A 25,670-nucleotide genomic window follows, 5' to 3' on the forward strand; every position below is an offset into this window, starting at 1 on the left:
AGGAGATGAGCAGGGAGCTGGACCTGTGCTGCACTCCTGCTAAAGCCAGCCTATTAATTGACAAGGCTCTTCATGGCCAGAGGAGATGGATTTTCAAGTGTGATGATGTCAGGCCTTGGTGTCAGCTTTCCATGAGGGGTTTGTTAAATCAGTTTGATATAAAAAAAAATGCCTGCAGAGCAGAAAAAATAAAAAAGACAGACAAATATGTAGAGTTCTTCAGTCTTGAACAATGGCAAGATACAAATGTAGTGCAAAATATGCCCCATTTTTAATACATTGGAGTTATCTTATTTTAGTGCCAATACATGACACTAAAATAGTCCTTAGTCCATTAATCTATATAACAGTATGACTGCACTAAAATCTGAAACATATACAGTATACTTGCTCAGTATAAATAACCAGTGCTATTGTCTGGCCCAGTATTATATTATTTTTGTTGAAACTCTTCAAAGTCAAAGATCATTCTGGATTTTTAAAGGTGTAAGCATGGACACTCTGGTAATTGATGGGCCATTAAAACATCTTCAGCATTATTATGATTAGCAGATTTTCCACTCCATCCCTCTAGAAAGTTACAGCAGTTATGAAGTCACACTGTGAAAAGCCATCAGGAGAAGTTTTCCCTTTCTGGGCTAAGACTGCTCATTTATTGCAGGGGTCTGAATGCCCTTTTTAGGCTAATTTATCATACAGCTCATTTTTCATCCTGTCACCACAATATTCCCAAGTCTTAAGTTTTCCACATCTTAACTGTTAATTTTTTGTGTGTGGATAAATGGTGCACGAAAAAAATGTTGAGATTGGATGCCTGTTGGATGATGGAAATCTGAAACTAGTAGCATTCAGCATGTCGAGGAGAGTGTTCCCCAAACTATCACACATCACTCGGGCAACAAGAAAAGTGGGATACATATCTAGTTCCCCCACTTTTCCATGGTCTATCCCACCAATTTGAAACTGGGAAAAGTGTACAATTATAATTATAATTATGGGAGTGTGAAATTGGCTATACATAATGTGCTGATGTCTTCTTGTATGTGATATTGACGATTAAACATTTTGCTGCTAAGATGAAAATGCTTAGTCTATGAACCAACATCATAGTGGCAGGTAAACATCCTAGGTAAAGTACCTCATGTGTCAAGTTTTCCTCCTTTCCACCAGGGATTCCATGTTCCTCCCACAATCCAAACACATACTGTCAGTGTGATTTGTGACTCTAAATTATCCTGGTGTGTGTCTGTGTGCCTCTTTATGATAGACTGGCATACTGTCACATTCGCCAGGAAATTATGTGTTTAAACATTTATGAATAGATAGCTGCCCTAGTGTGTGTGTGGGTGTGTGTGTGTTTGATTACCTTGCAAAGGACTGGCGCCCTGTCCAGTGACTGTTCCTGCCTTGTGCCCTGTGCTTGCTGAGTTAGGCTCCATCTTCCCAGCAACCTTGCTCAGGATAAAGTGGGTTTCGAAGATGGGTAGATGAATAGATGTATATTTTCATCAGAAGCGGCAGTTATCTGTGAATTTCCCCTTGGGATTAATAAAGTATCTATCTCTCTATCTATCTATCTATCTATCTGTTGCAAATATACTTTTTAAAAGAGGGTATATTTTACCATTTCCATTTCCTAGCATCTCTAGTAACACTGAAGTGAACACCAGTCCAACACACAGCAGGCTATTTAAAATTTAACAAATGCCCTCACTGCATATCTTTGCAATGGCTAAAGAAACACATGTAAATGCAAGTAAGATGATTCAACCTTTTCTAGACAGAACCCACAGTGTTGATTGGAATAAAGTCTAAGTACTGTGCCACCATGCCACTCAATAGGAAGTTAATGCCACCTATTAAAGGTTTCCATGTAAAATTAAAGCTGCTCAATTGATACTTTCAGCTGAAATGCATTAATAATGCTGACAGAATTTCAAAAATCAAATTTCTCAGCTTTTTTTTTTTGCATTAAAAACAGTCACCAGAGAACTTATGATCATTTGTGTGATTATGTACAGATTCTTAGCAGCCTTGGCACCTGCACTTCAGAAGAGGTAATCCACCTGAAGCTAAGACTGTTTGGACCTGGCCAGTACTTGAGTGGAAGACCATCTAGGAAAAACTTGAGTTGATGCTGGAAGAGGTGCTGGTGAGGCCATTAGGGGTATGTACCATATGGTCTGTGTGTGGATCCGAATGCCACAGTGCAGTGACGGGGACACTGTGCTGTAAACATTGGCACCATCCTTCAAATGAGACATAAAACTGAGGTGCTGTTTCTCTGTGGTCATAAAAGATTCGTAAAGAGTAGAGTGTTTCCCAATGTCCAGACTAAATTGCCCTTCTGGCCCCCTAACCATCCCCTGCACCTTACTGACTAATTACCTTTCTCACCGCTACACCACCTCATAGCTAATGTGTGATAGGCCTACTGGTGCAGAATGGCTGCTTGTGTATCATCCAGGTGGATGCTACACATTGTCTATGCGAAGCACTTTGAGTAGATTAGGAAAAAAAGTACAAAAGTCATGAATTACAGTAGCTAAGAAATGGTTTAAAGTGAGAGAAATGAAAAATATATTTCTATACTAAATATCAAGAGACCGGTGCATAAAATCCAAGGGCTCAAAGTTCACAAATGCACATTGTCAGGTTATACATAATTAAACGTAACCAATGACACATCAGTTTCTCTTCACCACAATTGATGATAAAATAATTAACCCCACTCCCAAATGATGGCAACTCAATTAGTAAAACATTCCAAACAAATTTCAGCTTGGAATATTACATATTTTCAGAAACTGGGAACATTGGTTGTAATAGGAAACCTGCAAAGAAATATGAATAATGTGCATTAAAAGAGAAAATGAGCATTGTGAATGCAGTATATAAAGGTATACATATTAGAGTTGCTTTGCCAGTTTCCCAAATGGTGCTAATTCTATATGTTCCCAAGATTATCCCTTATATTTCATTACATCATAGCTGGAGATGAATAATTTCCCTCTTACAAACACCAGTCTGTAGAGGCTGTAAAAAGGAGCAGATTATCTGACCCTGCGTGTACAATTAAATTCAATTTAGAGACTCTGCCTCTCTAGCACCTACACGCTTAAAAATCAAAGTGTGACTGTGATGCCAAAGGGAACCATTTGACCCCCAAAAAAAATCCAAAAGAAGGTTCTAGAAAGAAGTTTTATTTATCCAGATTTGTAACAGTCCCATAAATAGCCATTAATAAATGATGACAGACTTGTAAAATATCATTGGGTTCCTGTTTTTAAAATGACTCTTGCTGCATACAATAACACAGGCCATGTTCAGGCTTTCTTGATCTTCAGTATCCTGCTTCAGATCCTCTGATTTCTCCTTTGTCTGCATATTAGAACCGACTTCATAAGCAAAAAATCCTCCCCATCATGAACTGGTAGTTTGTCAAGTAAAGGTTCAATGAGGAATCATGCAAACCAGTAGAGTGCAGTTTAGAGTGTACTGGAAAACAGAGAAATGTCAGGGGGGAAAAAAAAACACCTGGTACCGATCACTCAGTTCTGAAGGCATTTAATTAAGTATACAAGGCACATGTGAGTATCATATGAAATCTTTTTTCAGTCTCTGTTTTGGTTGTTTTTCCTTTTTCAAATTTATGTTGCTTGCTTTTCCTCACTCATGTTTATCTAACGAAATTGATTTCATTTCAATTAGCTGACAATGTTTGTTTCACCAATCCCTTGCCAGCAACTGAATACTGAAGAGCATAGGTTGTGTAAACATATTCATTTTGTACTGGAAAAGAATAATAAAGAGTAATAAATGGCCACATTGAGTAAAGGAAAAATAAATGGTTCACAATCCTTGAAAAAGTTTGAACTCGCTGTCCAACTCATGCACTTTACTTTATGCTTAGCTTTACTATGCCTCCAAATTGCTTCTTTTTTCAGAAAAACAACAAAGCATGATTGCTATGTGATGATGCCAGTGGGTATAATACGTTTTTGAATTGGTAATTATTCACCAGTTTATTCTACTCATTGGCCTACCCCTTATATCATGGCATGTTCCAAATGAGAAAGCAGAATGGTTTTATCCAGGTAGCAGCTGCACATTCATTTGATTTTGCTGGATGTTAGAAATGGATATGTTTAAAGAAGCTTTTTTAGAATCAGGTTTTTAAACATTCTGTTTTGATAAAGGGCCGAGAAAACAGAAAATCATTTTTTTTTAGCCCAGCATTCTTATGAGGATACGATGTCTTTCTGAACGCGTACGGTGGTGCTCTGCAATAACTGAACTGAGGACGTTTAAAAGCCAGGTAAGATTTCACGTTTTTTTAATGCGCACACCGGTGTGTGTTAATTTTCTTCCAACAATTCGTCCTAAAGCTACGAAGACTTTCCTGTAATATCATACAGCGAATGGAAATAATGATTCAGCATTCAGACCTGGACAATGCAGTCTGGAGATAAACAAATAGCGGCTTTATGAAAGGGGAGATCGCGACAGCGGTCAGCAAGCTAATAAATGTTGGCTGTTGGGCGCTTATTTAAATAGCAGTGCAGGCTGAAAGGGAAGGGGGGGTGTTGGCAGATAGCATCGCGTATTCCCACGTGTATTCGGAGAAATAGATTTATCGTTAGGAAAGTGGCAATAAACCGAAAACAAATATCGCATTTCCAAGCACGTTTTAGTGCCTGACGTGCAGATATCCAAGTGGTAAGATGTCAACTTCGCAGGTCCAGAAACACTTTCCGTGTTCTCGTCTCTACAGCTGCTTCATTCCAATCATGCCCCCCTCTTATTTTGTTAACACACGGGGAGGGTTGGAGAGAAAAAAAAACAGAGCAATGGTCGAGTTGTACAAATTCCCGTTTTCTAAAGTGTGCCATTCCACTGCCCCCGCAACGCCCCTCACACACACGAACCTCCGGTTTCTAGGCGTTCTTGGCACACGTGCAATCAATTCTAACCGCGGATAATCAAAGGTAATTGTTCTGCGGAGGCTTGTTTTGGGCTGCGACCGACCAAACCCACCCCCACCCCCCTTTTTTTTATAAAGGAAGGCAGTAAGTTCCCTGCAAGCGATTAGTGCTATTGTTAGAAATGTTTAATTACAAGTTCTGTTTACTTTATGCATAAACAGGTAACGCGCAGACGGGTTTATTTTTATTAGACTGTATTAACCGTAATATTTACACATGCATTACTATCCACTTTAAAACAGTGCCAGTGTGAGAAGAGCTGGAGCATACCTTGACAGCATTAATCATAAAAAAACAAAAAAAAACTAGGGCAGCCACACTTGAAACTTTACATTTGCCAAACTACGTGACTTAGGGGAAAAACAGAGTCCCTGGGGATAATGCTTAAGCTTCATAAAGAGGACACTCCATTCAGGGATTGAAACGTTCGTCCGCATTGCTTGTTGTGTCACTAAGACACCCGCATGCGTATAAAAATACAGAACAACACTTACTGCAAAGCATATGCACATTCATTCAATATTCATTTTCACGTCCGTTTATCAATCTATGGCTTCGGCAAGACAGCAGAAACCCACCCTATATGCACGCAACCCCAGCAATTTAAACCAAGGCACTACAAGACGGCGTTATAACTCCTAAATCAATTAATTAATTACACATCAAGCGCTAAACTTCTGAACTGTCCGTTCAATATACATTAAAAGATTAAGAAGGCACATTTACGAGTTAAACAGTATCGGTAGTTCATATGTGCGCACTTGGCATATAAACGTTATGAAACTGCATTCAGGCACAGTTCAGAAATGTTCTAAAAATGCTACAAACCACGAGAAGGGAAAAAAACGGAATCGTGTTACCATTTACAAAAATACCATGCGAGATCAAGTATCGTGGTTTTAAATAATGCCACTATAATTATTTCTGTCTGAGTGAATTTGCATCCAGACAGTGGGAATCGTTCTTCCAGATTCATTCTTAACGAAACCTTGAGAATCTGATTTCTGTTTTATTTTTTTATATTGTGTCGTTACGTGCGCCTTTTTACCATTATCTCTGTAAGACTGTCCTTTTAAAAACTCCAAGGGAACCTTATTTATTTATTTATTTTCTTCTGTTTAATGAACATTTTATCACTGCACCACTCTATTCTATTGAGTCTGAACTGGGAGAAATGGTTTGTCGTATTTCCCAGCAGCCCTGTGTGCCGCTGCTGGTATATTCACTTAAAAAAAATAAATTACCTCAACACAAACTAGATGTTTAGGACAAATCTGCAAATTACGAAAGAAATAACAATTTTATTCATCTTCCGATATTGGAGTGGCACAGTGGTTAGCACTACTGCGTCGAAACTTCATGCGAAGGAGTACGAAACTCTGCCCCGATGATGTTCACCACGGAGATATTCCTCGGTCAGGCTGCGTTCTTTCCCGATAACGTGATCAAAATATACAACTTAAAGTCATATACCAGGTGACGAGTGTACGCAGGCGTTGAAGTTGGCGTGGCATTGGCTCAGACTCTTACAAATGCTGGCTCTTTAATAGTACTTTACTGGGTTGTGTGGTTCCTTGTCGAAACGTTGCTTCCCGAAACACCATTTAATTCTGGGAAAAGTTCTTTGCATAGGAAATTTGATTATTTGGGCTTTGAAAAATATATGTGGCTGAAACCGAAATCTATAATGTGTAGTAGGCAACCTAGCAGAATACAACAGAACCTGAACTTAGCATGTTTTATTGTAAGCAATAAGGAACCCTTTAAAATCAGGAAACCCATCAGTATTTCATACAGTAGGCATGCTATCATATATTTATGGTTATTTTTGGAACATATTATGGATTCAAATAGATAAACATTCTTTCTGGGACTTTCTTGTGCATGGAGTAGACTGCACTCTTAAAACTAAATGTTCTTAAATGGCACTGTATGGTTATTTACTGGGTTGTGTGTTTCTCATAGAGCCATTGCTTGACAAAGAACAATTTAATTCTGGAAAGACTTTGCATATGAAGTTAGTTCTTTGTGCTTTGAAAAACTTCCTAATATGCAGAAAAATCTTTAATGTATAGTAAGCTACCTAGCAGGACACTAACAGATTTAGAAAACCTGGATGTGGTCCATGTTACTGTATGTATGCAGCATGGTGCATGGATCTTTTAAAAATTGGAACCCATTGGTATTTCACAAATCTGTTACCATCTGCTTGTGGTTATTTACTGTATGGGGCCTGTTACAGAACTAAATAAAGAGAGGTTCTTTCTGGAACCTTCTTGTGGATTGGATGGTTCCCCTATGGCATACATTGAAGAACTGCTTTGTTACCATTGTTTTTTAGAGTCCATTATATGGTCTGTGTTGATTTCACATGTTCTTCCAAAGTCTATCAGACTTTTTTTTCCCCCAGAAACCCTTCTTTTTCCAACACATTTCACAGATGTTCATGTCAGGTGGACTGCCTTCACCAAATTGTCTGTATGTGGGCGAGCATGCCCCATGATGAATTAATGGACCATCCAGTTTTAGTTTCTGCCATTGTGTCAGATGCTGGAGGCTCAAGCTTTGGATTAAGATGAACTCCACATTAAGCATGTTATGAACATTGATCATATTCTAATATTTTAGGCTCTTAAGAAAAAAAACCCTCAGACATGTCAAACAATTAAATTTCATTTGAGTCACAGCATGGGGGTCTCCTTCCTTCTGGCCTGTTAATAGGTTAGCATTCAGAACACTACAGGAATAAAAGAATTAATATCAAGGTGAAAGAACTTTGAAATCTGTCCAGTTTTCCAGTATTGTAAGAATATTCATGTGGAAGTGCACTGCTGGCTAAAAGTTATTCGGAAGTTTGTTGTAAATGGTGGGTCATTTTCTAAAACCCAGGGGGTGGAGAGGAAAGACCAAAACAGATGTCTGTGCAGACTCTGGTTCAGTTCATTATAGTGAATGCAACGTACAATACACATGATTTTGACAGGAGTAGTAACAGAGTGCTCATCTAATAGACAATCAATTACCAACAGTTTAATACGTCAAATGACCGGTTATATACCTTTCAGTTTTATTACTTGTTTTCTTCTCTGTAGGGTTCTGGGGTCTGTCTCAGAGCTAGGGTGCACAAGGCTGTAAGCCATCATGGATAAAATGCCTGTCCATGACAGAGGAGACCTACACATTTGCCTATGGAGGATAATAATAGAGTTGCCAAACAATCCAGCAGCATGTTGTGTTCCCAAATGTTGGTTTTCTGTGTTCTTTCAAAATATTCTTTTGATTTTTTTTTTTTGTTTTTGTTTTGCCATTTGTTTGAAATATTCCTAATTAATCTAGAATACATTACTTGTAATGCTTCCACTCGGAATTCCCTGTGGCTGCAGCATGTCAATATTTCATTAAAAAAATCTATAATTAAGTAATACTAAACAGTTTTCATTTTGGATAATGTTTTAGCAAAATACAATGTTTTCCACTCATATTGGGACAGGGAAGTCAAAATGGCTACTTTTGTTGCACACAGAAGTAGAGCAGATTTGACACAAAATGTGGAATATGAGGTCAAAGCACGGAATTCCACTTTTTATTTTTGCCCGTGTATGTTCTGACATTTTCGAATACCATGACGTTTTTGTGTTCATTCTCCAAATCTATAAAAAAATTTCACTAACAGTAGAGCAGCCCATAAGCAAATCAAGGGCTGTGCATGATAATGCTAATCAGCGTCTATGAAACACAGCATTATTTTAATTATTTAGCATATCGTTCACCTTGAACTGTAATTTAATTTGCACACTAGATTTATGCAAATGATGAAGCAATTCAGATATCAGTTGTGTGTATTGGAATTATGCATTTGATTATTTAAATATGAAATTGTTTTAGGCTGGAAAAACAGACAAACTACATTACCAGTGCTCTACCAGAAATTAATTTGTCATTCTGCAGTTTCTACAGAAACATTTCTTTACCAGTCTTAAATATTGCTTTAATTTACCATGGTTAAATAAGAATGAGCACCTCGACAAATAAATAAAAATAGATTAGAGGATGCATCCATTCATTTTACAGCCCCCTTAATCCAGTTCAGGGTCATGGCCCCGTGACCCTGAACTGGATCGGAGGAGACATAATCATTTAGATGTATTTAATCAAAATGCAGACAACCCAATTGCTAAAAAGGTTCTCAAGGTGGCCTACAAATACAGAAGTACAGTAGAATTCCATCTTATGTTTATAACAGAATACGAGAGAAGTGTTCATAATGGCAGCAACACTAGACACAAGGCCTGGATGGGACACAGATTCAACCAGAATATTTACTCACATGAACACGCGCTACTTCCCATCTAACACATTTAGAGGACGAATTAAATAAGCTTCCACATCTTTGATATGGACGGGGACAGAATGCTTGCATAAAGCCCCTGTGCTCCGAGTCAAATTCATTCTAGCCTGAAGTAACAAGCCAACAGCCACAACTGTATGTTGTACATAGTATTTGGTACAATTTTGGGTTTTTTTTATTGCTTTTTATAATTTGAGCAACACAGAAGCTTTTTTCATTCATTTTTACAGTCTTTGCTTTGCACCAATGGAACATTTTCACAGTTTTACCTGAATGCTCAGACATTAAAATATCATGACTGCATGTCCTCGGTTTGAATGAGTACATAAAACCCAAATTTTTCCTCTGAGGAGGCTCAGGTTTGCTAATTATTTAGCAACAAATGACAGTCTGGGATCTGATATAGTGTGGCCCTTTACCAAGTATTCTCCAAATGTCAAAAAGGTGGAGTTTGACGGCTAATGCACAAAAATAGAGAGGTCCAAAGCAGTTTGTGACATTTCACACTATGTATTTAGGGTCTCTATTTATACACCAGATGACAGGTTAAAAGATCTCCTGAACAGTTGCCTGTGAGCCATATGGTTGAGTATTTCCAAGTGCTAGACCCACTGTTTTCAATTTTGCTAATTATGGTTTTTTTTTCTTTTTGTGAAAGTATATTTTATATCAAAATTTTTTCCTTATATATAGTCTCTCTGTTTCACATATGTATATGTAAGAGAGAGGAGTTTTTATTTCTTAGAAGTAGTTCAGTTTGCGTGAGAAGAGGTAATGAAAAGCCTATAGTAGTAGACAACTGCCATTTGGATTACAAATATGCTGTTTATAACCAAAAGCAAATATTCATTGGCAACATTTACCCAACTTTGGTGCTAAGCTAGTCTTTGCGGCAAAAGGCAGACTGCTTTGACTGACATTAAATAAATAAAAAGGACAGTCTCTTGCATTCTCTTGAGGCATCAATTAAGCATACATCCGCATTAGTGATGAACACCCTAGATTTTTTTTTTTTTTTTGTAGGCAGTAACCTTTACCTTTTAGAAAAAAAATAATCTTGACACAGCTCTTGATGATATGATACACAAGTTGCCATATTCTGTATTCATGACGAAACAATCTAATTTGGGAAGAAGCTTCAATGCTTTAATTTATATGGACTATAGTGAACAAGGACTTTGATATATAACCAAGAGCAAGGAGTAACACCCCAATACAATTTATGGAGTCTTTTTATTAAGATGTATTACTAGCAGTCTCACAGGAGCTTAAGTCTAATGAAGTGTTAGCTCTGTGAGCTAAATAAAGAAATCTGCGATGGATGAAGCAAGAGTACAATCTTTGCAAACCATTTTCTATTTGCATTAAGAATTGTGCATTTTAAGCCATTTTCTGACAATCTATTCCACACATGTCACTTGATGAGGATTTTAATTTGAGGAGCTTTTATTGCACCTTAGACTTTGTTGTCTATGCAAACCATGGGGTGTAAAATGAGTTTATCACATTCCTCTTGGGAGACTTGGGGTAGGCTGAGCAAACCTGCACAGGTCTAAATGTCAAGCAATTCATGCAATGTCTGAGCTGTACATTCAGATAATTCCTCCATGCATTGACATGTTCAAAATGAGTAAAATTGTTCGGTTCAAAAGCGGCATGCCAGCGATTCTTCTGTTGGCAATCAAAGTAAAGTTTTGGGTGGATGGAACCTCATTTCAAGAGAGTCAGAATGACAGCGTATTTGCATATCAAACAGTTCCTTCCAAATTAGGAGTTGTCTTCACCAGTCTGAGCAAAAAAAAAAATTCAAGACACTTGGTAAGGACCGCCTTTGTGTAGTATGATAATGCATCTTGCAAAGACCCCTGCATTTTTACAACAGACCATCTATGATATATGCTCAGGGCAGACATATTTCTGTAATTTTAAATAAAATTACATCCTCAATAGTAAAAGACAAACATGATATTACACCAGTTGATTTTAAAACACAGAGATGTCTGGGACTTATTCAGTTTCAAATGCTGCATCCAAAGAGTTTTGGCTTAATCTTTGCTTCTCTAGTTCTAAAATACATATTCACAAATACATGTATATGTCATGTGGCTACATATAATGAAATCAGTATTTTTAAGCAAAAAAATAGAAGTAAACTTATCTTCCTCTGTTAGGGTAATATTTACAAAGGACTGGAGACATTTATTTCTAAATTTAAGGAACTGACTTGCTGCCCCAGTTAATGATAAGTCAAAAGGTGCTTGTCCAAGAATGAGTTGTCACTCATAAAAGGAAAGTTCATTTTCTTTGACATAACACTTGCTAGGACCAGAGCCGAAACTCCACCAAATTTTCAGAAACATTTTATGTATAAAAAATATATCTATATTTTAATAAATTGAAGCTGTACTTGCCAGCCTCCCTGGAGGGAACCCATTCAATATCAAAACAGATTTTTACAGTATATACCTAACAAAACAACAATTACTTGTGCAATTTCTGGTGTTGTCATGACTCCTAAATAAATTGGTGCTTTGAAATGTAATTAATTTTACTATTTACATTTTGAAATGTAGGACATCAGAATATATTGGTGCCATAACTACCTACAATATGGGTTTGTTTTTTTTTTGTTTTTTTTAATAAGCAGTAACAGTAGAAGAGATCTCTTCATCTCATTTCCTGTGAGTATGAAAGAAAAAAGCTTTAGAGGACATGGTCAACTTGTATTTGCTTTCTTTACTAATTTTAAATCCACTAAATAAAAACAACAAAAACAAAACATTATGGAAATGTAATGCCTCTGTTCAAAATATTTAAAGGCATTTAAGGCACCTCCTGCAGTTCTCTGTACTGAGAACCAGTACAGCTGACAAGGAACAAAATAGATGAAAACTTGAATGAATGCTAGTCTCACGCTATGAGTAAATATGGAAAAATATTGTTAAAGGAAATAACCATTTTTCACTATTACATTGAGAAAACAGGAAGTGCTTTTTAAAGGTAGCTCATGAGATATGAACCAGACCTAAAATAGTTGCAGATATGGATTTGCAAGTGAAAAAGTATAATAGATTAGGTGATATTTTATATTCGTACCCAACTGAGGGCAATATATTTAAAATGGGATAGTCAACACAACATAAGACTTTCTTTTTGCGATGCGTTTGGCTGCTTATTCATGCAATACAGATGTGAATGCTCCACAGCTTCATAACCGCTGAATAGAAATAGCAGCAAAAGGGGATCGGTTTCTCATTCTTTACTACAGTTCATCATACCGCATAGTCTACGTTTGTACTTTATTATTTCTGACAATTGATAGTTTTGTATTTTGTGCCAAAATTTGAACTATTGAGAGCAGTGCTATATTAAATAAACTGAGAATTCATCGCTTATGGAGAACTTTGCATAGCAAAGACTCCCACAAAATGATTTAGTTAATATGAATAACCTTATAAAGACAAAAAATAAAGCAGAGCAGCATTGCCTCACGACTTTAGGGGACTAGGTTTGAACCCTAGCTTGATAAACGTCTGTGTGGCGTCTACATGGTCTGCTTATATGTGTCTAAATTAGGTGGGGTCTGAAATTGGAATATACCAGTAAGAATTTCACACCACCATGACAATAATAATCCTATAAATCTACAAAATGTGTGGATAGATGAATAAAACATCAGAAACAAGATAGGAGGGTGAAGACCCTTTTAAGTGAGGCTTTCCTCACTATATGCCTTAGGCTAGTCATCCATCCACCCTCCCATCCATTTTATTAAGCAAAGTTCTATTACAGGGTTGCATAGTGGCAGTGCCTTTCCCAGGAACACTTGCTACAAGGCAGGAACAAACCATGTATTGTAATTCCACCAAAGTGCACAATTGTACATGCGCCCACACTTAACTCATGCCAGGCCATCTTAGGGACCCTTGATAAACACATACATAATTGGAACAGGGAGAGGCTGCAGAATCCTTTAAACTGTACATAGATAAGGCGAGAAATTGCAAACTCCATTGTAGTCAATCTTTACCCACTTGCCCCCTCTCTTGCAGTAAGATTTTGAATTAAGAAGAAAAAGATTTCAATGGAAAGCACAATGTTGAAATAAGAAGAAAAACAAAGAAGTAGCTGTAGATACTAGTACCATCTCATTTGGGCCATGTCTTCAAAAAATGACTGCCTTTTTTTTTTAAACGACGCCTGAATTTACACAGAAGACTTTAAGGTGGTCTTCTGGGGACTGTAATGCATTTTTTTCTGATTCTAAATGACTCTCCATTAATTAATGTAGCTCAGTGCGTCACATTTAATATTTTCAGTAACACTGTTGCTCAGCTGATGAAAGCAAGTCTCATCTGTAACATGTGAGGGCTTCTCTGTTTTGGCCAGTTGATCGAGTATCCTGAAAACATAATAAAATAAGTTGTTGCAAATTAGAATGAAAACCGTATGAAGCTGTGGTCCTGGCAGACATTACTTTTACATCTCTAGATTATATAAAGGGACTCATAGGTGAAAGCTAGTAAACTAAAGAGTGAGCAGAGGGAGAATAAATTTAAATCCTCAAATGAGGAAACTTGTCAGAGCTACCATTGAACTAGGCCCTTGATGTCAAACAATGAAGATTCTTTCCTCCCCTTTTAAATTCTATGAGGTTTTATGTTTCCTCCTATTTAGCTTTTAATGAATTCTTGCTTAAAAAAAAAGATGTTCTTTAGTCAGTGAATGAGTTGTTAGGATAATCATGTGCCTTTGGCAATTCAGTTGTTAGTAATTAAGTGAAAAGGTTAAACCTGTTTCAATAAAAACAACTAAATATCAAATTTCACCCCATGCTCTTCTTTCACAATCACAACCTCAACAACAACAAAAAAAAAAAAAACTAAACACATAAAATGCAGGATTTATTATGGGATAAAGCAAGATAAATAATTACATGGTCATTTCTTATGATATAATTAGTTATTACAAACAGCACAACGGTCAACAAGCTTTCTCCAATAATACAAGACATCAGTGTATCCTTCTGTTCAATTTATTAACTGGCTTATCCACATCAGGGTTACAGGATCAATACATTTAAAGAATCTAAACTTAAAAATATTCTTTTTCTTTTTTAGATAATAGTTCACAGATTGAGAACTATGTTAAATGAGTCTTCAGCAAAACAATGTGTGAGCTGGCATTGTATTGGAGTTGGCGCAAGGATCTGGCTGGATGGAAGATCCACGAGTTGTGAAAGTCGCAACATTATGATAACAGACATACAATATAAAGTGATCTCTGGAGATTTACACTAATATGTATTTATTTGTTTCTTTTTGGACAAATCTGTAGTATCTTATATTGACAGCAAGAATTTGAATACTCTAAAGAATGAACTATATGACCATTTAAACAGCTTGTTGATGCTTTCTATTTGAATTAAAGTGAAACAGCGTGACACTGTTAAAAGGTGAAACAAATGAACCACCTATCTAATACCAAGAAGATTTAGTACAAACAATAGTGTATCTTCAATTGCCATCTATAAGAAGGTTCCAGAATGAACCTCTATTTATCTAAATCTGTAACATGTTCCCTAAATATGCATTTTGATGACAGATTTGTGAAATGCCAATGGATTCCTGATTTTGAAAGGACTTGTGTAGCACACAGGTTAAATTCAGGTTTTCTTAATCTGTTAGTATACGGCTATGTAGCTGACTATAAATTAAAGATTTCTGTTTTGACCTCATATTAGGAACCCTTTCAAAACAACAAACCCATTTTAGATAAAAAGAACCCTTCCCAGAATTAAAGGGTTGTTTGTCAAGCAGTGGTGCTATGAGAATTTATACAACCCAGTAAAGTGCTGCTATACAGCTATTATATTTAATAATGTTAGCACGTTATAAATCAGCAGGCACAGAATTGTGAAGTAATCTTTAGGTGAGTCTTATGTGGTCAACATTTCCAGCACATGGAAAAAGCAGAAATACTTCAAAGCATTAACAAAACCTAAGTGATATGTAGGACACCTATTGCAGCTTGTTACTCTTAAATCGGAGATGTGATTCGTAAAAACAGCGAAGAAGAAAGAAGTGAAAAATGACAGCCTTTAAGAAATCCTCGTTATATTGAACCACTGTTCAAATTGTGTATTCGCTGGTCTAATTTAATATTCAAATAACGACGAAAGCTTTTTTTTTATTAATTTGTATCACTTTCCTGCGGTGTTCTCCTAAACATGAAGATATATAAGCTGGGGTTGCTCGTTTTTCTTATTATATCCTTATATTTCTACATGATTGGGGTATTTGCACAAAGCAAAATGTATTAAGGGAAAAGACATTTCTTAGCTGAATGGACCCCGCATAACATATGTAGGCAGAAGTATTTCCCCTAACTGGAAAAACCACAACCAAAATTAAGATTTCGCAACAGGTGCGTTTTATTACGAAAGCAAGTGTTTAAATCGTCGTACATACAAGCTGTTATTTAGAGTGAGTAGTAAAAGGCCGTGGTCTGAATTAACTAAGGGAAACCTTAATGTTAAGATACGGTTATTATAGCCTTGCGATGTGTTTAAACAAAATGTATAAGGAGTTAAGGTGCACAGACACCCTCCACAACCTGAATATAATTTCAGTAGGAGCGCCACGTTCAAATCACCTTTGCAAGATTTTGTACGTCAGATTACACTAAAATGTAATTGCCTAAAAACGCAGGTGCGAATACGTTTCATTAAATAGTATTGCTATAAAACACCACTAACCGACCATATTGCACAGTCCCTGCCATCAGGCGTGAAAAACTGGTGGAACCAGTCCACCCTCTCGCCAACAGAAAGGTGGCTTTAGGACGTGTTACTTAGCGGCTAATTCCTCCCCGCAAGGCCAGTAGCTGAGAAGGTCGCATATCGCAGATCTTAGTTACAGGGCTGCAGCTGTCAGATGCATTAAGGTTTGTAACCTGCATTAGTCACTACCCCAACCCCGTAGCTCAACGCCACCAACTTGTCAAATTTCTCCAGCCGAGATTTGAGATATCAAGTCACTTAACCGCCGCGCAATCAGAGCCATATTTATAGTGCTACATTGGGCGTCAAGGATATTCGCAATATTCAAACATTACCAACGTGTACCTTGAAGACACATAGGTATGAGCGCAGAAGCATAAGACCGTCCAGCCTTTAAAATATCGGATAAAGCGCAGCTCGCACTTCTCCTTGGAAAAAAAATCTTTTTGTTTTTGATGGCCTTTAAAGACATCTATTAAGGTACAAAACCTAGATCTAACGCGATTTTGATTTTACAGGTGTCACTTTCACCAAATTTATCATTGAGCAGAGCAAGAAATTGCCTTCCCCCACAGAAACAGAGACAGAGAAATAAAGAACGTGGGTGGACTGGCGTTTGTGAACCATAAAAGGAGCGTATGTGAAGTCTGCGGAACTGAATTGCTGGTTATGTTCATCGGCTCATGTAACAGAGCACAGACTTGACATTGTGACAAACGAAAGACTGGGATGAAAAGAACCTAATCCGTGTTATTTCTGAATGGGGACAACAGGATGGTATAGATATTGCAGCCTCGACAGAGAAGTTTGAAAGTGCTCGCATTTTCTTTCTACATGATAAAATACATAGCAAATGATCGCTGAATGGCCGTCAAGACAGCCTTATTTAATTCGTGGATCCTGAACACAATTCTCCAGAGAACCGAATTCAGCGGACCAATTAATATCTTTGGAAGTGTTTTGTGTCACTCAAAGGCAAACATATAAATGCCAGAAAAATAAAATTGGTCGTTTATAAAACGTAATACTTTTGGTTGTGAATGCAAATGTTATAAAATACATGGCTAATGCTATATATCCGGCTTTTGTAAAATGTTATCATTTGACATTTTTTTTGCAACCTAAAAATGAAAGTCTGAATACTCGCCCATATATAAACATTTTGAACAGACGTCTACAGTTATTTAAAATGCATCTGTAATAACAGCATTAACGACTGCGTACTATATATTAGGTTTATACAATGTGTATCAATATTTATCAGAGAAGCCGGCAAATGTAAGGTTAGAGGTGCTGTACTATAATAATCATAAAGCTTGGATAAAATTAATATATAATCGCATGCAAACGTAATTAAACAGCTGCGTCAACGTATTGCCATACAAAAATTAGCTAAATACTATATAAACCCGTGGCGTAACAATATCTATTGTTTGCATCTTCCAACGTCTGTATATTTTAAGGATGCCAACTCGATTTTCTGTTGTAATGAGTGCATCGGTGTGTGCGGACGTGCCTTGCGATGGGTTCAATCTCAATGCTGCCGACACTCTTCAGGATAAAGGTGCCAAAGTGGATCTTCATAACGATACCACGGGAAGCAATTCACATGAAAGTTCTAGAAGTTACCTCAATTTATTTGAATCCGTTACAGGTTCCATAACTAGTCATGAAGAGAGGATAACAGATTTGTGAAATACTAATTGGGTCCCTGATTTTAAAAAACACAAGTTCAGGTTTTCTTATATGAAAGAGTTCTGCTTTCTTTACATCTTATTTGGAACATTTTCAAAGCCCAAAGGACCAGTTCAGAATGAAACTTTTTAAGCAATGGTTCTACGAGGAACCACATATCCAGTAAACTGCCGTTAAAGAACCGTTATATTTAACAGTGGATGTGGCCACTTAGCCTACTCTCTGAGACTCAGAACTCAATCAACCGGTTAGACAACGAAGGCTTGTTAAGAAATTCGGTGTCAACCCAATTCCAATTTAGGCTGAATGGCTCATTCTTGTGCTGCAGTGAATACAAGAACCTCCGCCAGACATTTTCTCATCTGGAAAAAAAATGCTGTACGGTTCTTTGAAATGTTCGATAAATAATGAATGTAATGCTATCTAAAGCCCAATTATCAAAACGCATTGATAATATTTAATAATTACATATTAAGATCTGTTTACTGTATTTTTTCTTAAAAAATTTGAATGAATTGTTCAGACGGCTTACATTATTATTTTAATTAGCTTAGGACTGCATAACACAATGTCACATAGTTACTGTTTAAGGATCTGCTTTTGTATTTTGAATCAAAGTCTATGGTAACATTTCCGTCGGATTTTTATAATGCGATTACCTTCTTTGGGGTAGGACAGGTAGTATATTGAATCTGCAAATTCTATTAATGAATAATCACTTAATATAAATATTGAATTACAACTACCCACGCATAACCTCTTAGGTTTGTGAGGCAGAATTCGTGAATTTGTTATTCTGATGTTAGTAATACCCGCTTGACAGTGGCTGATAATTTCGGTTTGAATGAAAATAAAATTTAAGCAAGAAAGTACTTCGGTATATTGCAGCTCTGAAACGTGACTGGTCTGTTGCCTGAAAACGCCAAACCGATTTCCTATCATCCAAGATTGTTGTGAACGCTGAAGAACTATAGTGTTACACCTGAAAAAACAAAAAATGATTCAAAATATGAAATGGCGTTTTCCCTGTCCGCAAAGAATGGTTTGCTTAATTCTAGTATGATGTATGGATTATGGAGACTCCTATTGCCATACACTTGAGCAGGCTTTCTACTATAACATCTATTTCCATATTATCAGTTTTTCAAAGTATATATATTGAACAAATTATGAAAAAAAAGTTCGATTATGTTATTTGTCCCGACGTTTCACTACACGTCAACTTGGTGGCCATCTAAACGACTATGCAACAATCGAGCTTTTAAAATCCATTAATGTGTGTTTTTAATCACGTAAATAGCATTATGTTGCATTGTTAACAGCAGTCATTCCTTTTTACGAAACAGTTAATCAGTAGTTGTTTCCAAAATGATACTAATTACTTTATAATGTGTTTTCTGTGTATCTATGCAACCGATAAAACCCGCTGATAAAGGTAGCGCGTTAGTCGACATTGTATGAAGGTGTGCACTGTGGCCACTGAATTTTGACCTAGAAAGAAAGGCTATAGAAACAAATCGTGTTTTTTAATACATACGGAGGGCATCAATTTTATCATTCAAATGTTTTAAATGTAAACATTAAATACTTCTAACCACACTTGCAAAATGAACCTCCCTGCTACGTTAAAAAAGGCGCATCCCTTGCCAAAAAGCAGTTGGACTGCGGGTCAATGCAGTTACCTCTAGACATATTTATGCTGCTGTACAAAACAGTTTCGGGGTCTGGGTGGGGGCTTATGAAAATGTGAACTATTTCCAGATTTTCGGGTTCGTTCTCATCAAGATTTCTTGGGGGGCGATCTTGACATGTTAAATAAAAGCGAAACACTAAACTGCGCCTTATTTATGCTGTAGAAGGGCTGCAATGAATTAAAGAAAATTGAAAACATCTCGCTTTTTGGTGTCCCACATTCATCTTTCTGTTCTGTAGTCAGGGCTGCCACGTGTTCAGCCGAGGTTTTGCCAAAGGGATGAAAGAGAGAAATACAGAGCCGAGCTGAACTCTTGGCAAATCACCTTGACTGTCAACACTGGCACATTAACGTGCTTTTATTATTATATTATTATTAATAGTAATAATGTAGGCAAAACACTGCTTTTTCCAAAGGGTTGCACGGTTATCTCAATACCCTTTACATGTATTTTCCCACGGAGAAAGCTTGTATTGTAATACCGTGGAGTTCATCTCATTACCTTTTAAATGGATCTGTACTGCTTGTACATTCACTTATTGTTGCTTTGCAAATACGTACCACTAATTCCTCGTCCATCGACACAGATTGTCGACATTAGACAGTTACACAAATTAACTTTTATTTTTAAATGTTGCTTTTAACAAGACCGGTATCACATTCAGGGTGTTAGGAAAAGAAAGAGCAAAATGCCTAATGCTTACTTGTAATTAGTTTTGTTTAATGATGATGTGAATTGCTGTATGCCAGACACATACATACACATGCAAATGAACTTGCATCGCTGATGTAACTTTAAAAAGAAAATCCATTCCATTTACAATTTGGTTTACCTGACCCCTTCATATTTTTCAACAATTCTTCACAACGTCAACAGCTTTATAGCATAAGGTTGTGTTCCAGTTAGCCCCATACAATGTAAACATATAAATCATTTACATCGCTTCAAGAAAACCTCCGAGTGTACAAATTCCCATGAATAGAAAGACACTAAAGTGTCGGTCTAAAACAACAACCAAGTGAAAAGCAGCACTGGAGCAATAGGCGGTAAATTATTGGGCTGTGTGGGGAAGTAAGACGTCTGGGAATCACACTTTCGGATACACACTTATGGAAATGCAAGAAGATTTCCTGTAGAAGCAGAAGCTCAGTAACTTTGACGGTCAGTTTCAGATTGCTCTTAACCTTACCCAAAGTCACGCTTGCTAAACTGGTGCCCAGTGTGAGTAAGCCTGTGGTTTCTATTTCAATAGCTGGCCGAGTATTACATTTGACGATCTCGGGGCTTTTCGGACCAGGGGAAGGTCACTTAGGAAAACACCACAAGGACAATCGCATAAAACGATCAACACAAAATTTGATTGATGTGGACGTGCCTTGATTAAACTTTTCGGGGGGACGGAAACAAATGAATGCAGTTACCAATCCAGCACTAACCACGTCCGGCGAAGTGAAGCGTACATAAGGTACCCCACGGGCCAAGAGTACAGGTGGGAATATAGTATTATTACATTTTCATTTTTATGCAACACAATAAATGGACGGTCGTTGCCAAACTCGCAGAGCAAAATATACTTTGCTAATCTAGTCCTTTTATTCAAACGCTCGACGTCTGCTTCACCAGAGGTAAAATTTAACACAAATAATAATGCAATTTATTTATATAGCGCCTAGGCATGCTCAAAGCGCTTTAAGGAAACCCGTTCGACTATATGTACAATATCGTATGTTCTTTAATTTACCCGATGCAGTCCGTTGCAATTGCTTTAATGAAAAATATAAAAGCAACACATTTGTTAGTATTCGCTTGTGCAAACATCATATCGTGCTGCGTGCATGTGAAATTTCTACTCGGTTTATTCTGATAATAACTACATATAGCATTATTGTAATGTATGACTTGGGGGTAAACCCGTTCACTTGTACGGTACGTTATGTACGGTTCACAACGTCCTTACCACAATCGGGTTAAATAAACCAGCAGACTAAACAGCAAAGTCAACAGCATTATATTATTACTTAACACGTTTTTTCCAATCGACATTGTAAGACCTGACTTAACGCTGGCGATGTTGTTGTATATTACAAATAACTTCGCCGCATAAGGGATCACAGTAATCTGGAATCAAGGCTAATGCATCGACTGCGAAAAAACACACCGAAGTGCGCTTAAATGGATACGAATCTCGAAAAATAAAGCCCAGGTTAAAAAAAAGGAATATTCGCTTTATAAATGACAATGTCAGACATTTTGCCAGATTCTTGAAAAACAAAAAATAAACCCGACGAACAATGATGACGTTTGGAGAGTTTTGACGATCAGAATAATGATAGCATTTATGCTGAAACTGAGCTACTTTCAATCCGGCGCCAGTAGAGACCTGAAAAGCTCGCACAAATGTAAAACATGCATTCAGTATAAAGGCCTGTGTGTATCGAGATCTTTAAAGATTCACCACACCCTAAAAGATGGCCACTCTCTGCAAACTGAACAGCATGCAGGAGCTTAACTTCGCTTTTAAAATTGAATCTAACCGAGAAGCAAAACAGGACTCCGTGTGTGCGTTATATAGAAACTGTCACCATTTTATTCGACCCTTGACTATTTAGAGAGCATCTAGGTTAGGATATCAGCAACTCTTTCAAAACCCATCAACACCCCACCCGCCCCCAACGTCTACAAAATAAATAGGCATTGCAAACAAAAGACATAACACACGGAATTTTATTACAAACTGAATGATTTATTACATACATACCCATTTCTTTAAAAATTACAGCTTCTCGATGTATCCGGGCGTGAAAAGGGGCATTAAAGATTGATAATACCGCCATTTAAAAACGGTGTATATTTTCTTTGAAAGATTATTCATTTTATTCCGGATAATACCGCATCTTCCACGTTTTGCTAAATCCTGAAGAGGAGGTGGGGGTGAGAAGAAAAAAAATCGACGGCGTATACTGCAATCATTTCTCTTTTTTGTAAAAAAAAAATGCATTTTCATTTGCAGTGTTCGCAAAAAAGATTGGATGAAAAAACAAGCGAGGGAAGAAAATAAGCTTGGAGGGAGGTTGTCATTCATCGCTGCTCCATTGATCATTCAAAATCTCTCTGCATTCTGTTCAGGCAGCCATAAGCCTCGCTGTTGCATTAATTTTCTGTGCAACAACAACCACCACCCCTCCCCCATCACCCCCCTCTCTCTACCCTTTTCCTTCCTGCTGATCCTTTGGCCAAATTGGGAGCAATCCAGGGTTGACGAGTCTTCCCAAAAAGTTGCCTTTTTTCAGGGAAGTGGAGGGAGGGGGCCGCAAGGGTGCCCATGCGATATTCAGATGAGATCTTCCTCACCATTACATTCAGACATTGCTTTTCCCCTTTGACTATTCCTTTTCTCCTTTCTATTTACAAAAAAAGTTGCGGCCTTGAAACCGCCACATTGGGGCTTGGCTAAGGGGAGTTTGAGACCGACAGAGCAATGTTCTCTATCGTTTTTTTTCCTGTAATGCGACTACAGTGCTAGATTTGTTTTGCTTACTTTCCCAAAATAACGTTTGCACAGTGTTTAGGTATGAATCAAATGGCAACATTCATAATATTTAATTCTCCGAAACGTCTGCGTTTTAAAGTAAAAATCACTGTATTTTGCTAGTGATTGATATAGTTTTTTTTTTTATATAAAACAATTATACAACGAAGAACTGCATTTTAACGTATTAATATTAAACGATGTAAAAGCACTCACGTTTGTATACTACATAAGGTTAAGATAAAAAAAATCATTGGATTTTGTTCAGTAAAATTGTTTAGTTAGTCCTTTTATTGTACATGACTAATTTTCTTAAAAAGCACCAGTACTACAGAAATTAGTCTCGTTTAATAATACGTCCATATTCTTAAGTGCTTAATACTGTAATATAGAGCAAGTCACACACTAATAACATCCAACGGAAATGTTACACAGTAAAAGGCATATGGTAAACTGAGAATATACACTGCTTAGATATTAACCGCTTCCTAAATTAAGTATATTGGAAAAGGAAACTAACAAGAAAGTTACTTTTTTTACTGCACATTTATTTTGATTTCCCCATAAGGCTTACTGTTGATTCTCCCCCAATATTGTAAGATTTCTCTTTTAGTCACTTAACTTGTGGATCATATTAAGTGAAATGGCGTTTTAAACAGGTACATCCATTTTACATAAAAATCAGACTTGAAAGATTGTTACAAGAAAAGTGAGGAGCCATTGATAATTCCGTTATCGACTCCCATCAAAAATGACGAAACGAAAACAAAATGTGACAAGAGAAGCTCGTTCGGCTAAGAAAAGGTGCAACTTGGCAAACAAAAATGCTTATTTGAAGAGCCGTTAGAGACAGCAAGTTAGATATCACACACATGCATGTGACATGAATCAATGGCCCTTTGTGAAGCTTTTTTAATGGAAGAAAAAAAGTATAAGGCACGACACCGAATCCCATGTCAAATCACAAGTAAACGGTTAAATGTACACATCTACGCGTCAGCTATACCAACGGTAGACACAATTACCGACAGTTACTCATGCATTACTGAGGTGCTGTTTAATACTGTAAACGTCGCAGTGTAAATGCTACATCTCAGGAACAATTTGTTTTGGATGTCCAGTTACGTGGGTTTACATGTTTTTTGGCAGTTTCGAATTTTTCAGTTTTTTTTTGTTTTCATATCCAATCTTTGGAAAGAAACCCTTTATTATCAGAATCAAAATAATACTTTTTAGTTAAAATGGTAACCTATAGAGTAACACGTATAATTATTACGTACGCAAAAGACACTTGTGTGTTAAGAAAAATGCCATGGTCCATACACACTTCCCACCGTCCCGTTTTCTTTTGAAGTCTTGCAATGGAGGTTGTACTGCCAGAGGCTGCAGAATGAAGGAGCACCCAAATAAGTGAATATGCACAATTGGACATTCATGTCCGTTACAGACAATGATATAAGACTGCCACTGTTAACCGATCATAGTTTTAGTTTCTAAAAAGCAGCCCTAAATATATTTTCTGAAAAATAGCACAAATTACACGCTTTGTCATTTTTAACAAGCTACGTAAAATGTGTATTTGATTTCCAAACAAATAATATCCATTTAACTACTATATACAGGAACGATTACATTGCTCGATCCAGATGACCGATATGAACGACTACAAAGCCACTTGGTACACTTCGAAACCGTTTAACGTCTTCAAGCTATCACTAAAATTGAGAGAGAATATATGTACATCAACACTGAGAAACGTACAACCCAAACGGCGGCCCAGCGTCATCTGCAGATTGTTTGCTCCAGGATACCGTGGCAAAAACCACGTAGCTCACTCCTTTTCAAAATGCCAGCCACTCATTCAACGGACCTGCTCAAATAATTCCGAATTTAAGAGATCCGGACACCTAAATGAATTGAGCCGAATACAATAACCAGAATCCGCTTGAAGCTGCTCAGCTATTTTGACCAGCAAAGAACTTGAAACGTGTAACGGCCTTGAAACCGTCTTCCCAAAAATTCTCACTGGTTGTTTTGATCACTAGCTCTTGAAGAAGGGGGGACTTGAAACTGCTCAACCTCCTTGGTCCATAATTGGTTTTATAGGACTGGCGGAAAGCCAAAGTGTTTACATACAAATGACTGACGAATGAACTGTCCAATCAAGAGCGTCCCAGTGAAATTTGGCGAGCTGTCCACAAGGGGGAGGGGCGTGTAAAACAATGCTTGTTTCATTGCTAAAGAGTTTTCTGAGATCTACAGAAAGGGACTTGCAAGGGGCTATTTTTCTATTTTATAGCTTACTGAAGGATGGACTGTATATGGAGTTTGTGATTTGTTTTCGCGCAAACACGATTTGGAATGTACTAAAACATTGGGATTTCTCATGTAAGACTACGGATCTCGGCTCAAGTAAAGAGCCTTCTGCTTTTCCAGGGCGGAGATGTTTTTTTAACAAAACAGAAGGATTAAAAGGGTAGGTTTTAAACATTAGGAACAAACTCCAGGAAAAGGCGGGCAATACTCGGGTTTAATCCAGAACTATATTTTATCATTTAAGTTTTTGTATTAACAGCGAAATGGTGACTTCAAGGATACGGAAAGGCCGCATTTTTGTAAGTAAAGTTTATAAAAATGA

General features: G+C 37.1%; 1 protein-coding gene across 7 annotated transcripts in view; it reads left to right on the forward strand.

Moving 5' to 3' along the window:
• Positions 1–4,298: 4,298 nt before the first annotated feature.
• Positions 4,299–25,670, forward strand: part of tnrc18 (trinucleotide repeat containing 18) — a 138,340-nt gene continuing 116,968 nt past the window's right edge. For 6 of the 7 annotated variants that reach the window (XM_039776505.1, XM_039776511.1, XM_039776512.1 and 3 more), the window contains exon 1: positions 25,268–25,508. The gene's annotated coding sequence lies outside the window, so the exon portion shown is untranslated. Of the gene's footprint in view, positions 4,319–25,267; positions 25,509–25,670 lie in introns of those variants that run through there. The other variant, XM_039776506.1, reaches the window with a different exon arrangement.

The sequence above is a fragment of the Polypterus senegalus genome, chromosome 13, assembly GCF_016835505.1.
Source record: "Polypterus senegalus isolate Bchr_013 chromosome 13, ASM1683550v1, whole genome shotgun sequence".
In the NCBI taxonomy this organism is placed as follows: domain Eukaryota; kingdom Metazoa; phylum Chordata; class Cladistia; order Polypteriformes; family Polypteridae; genus Polypterus; species Polypterus senegalus.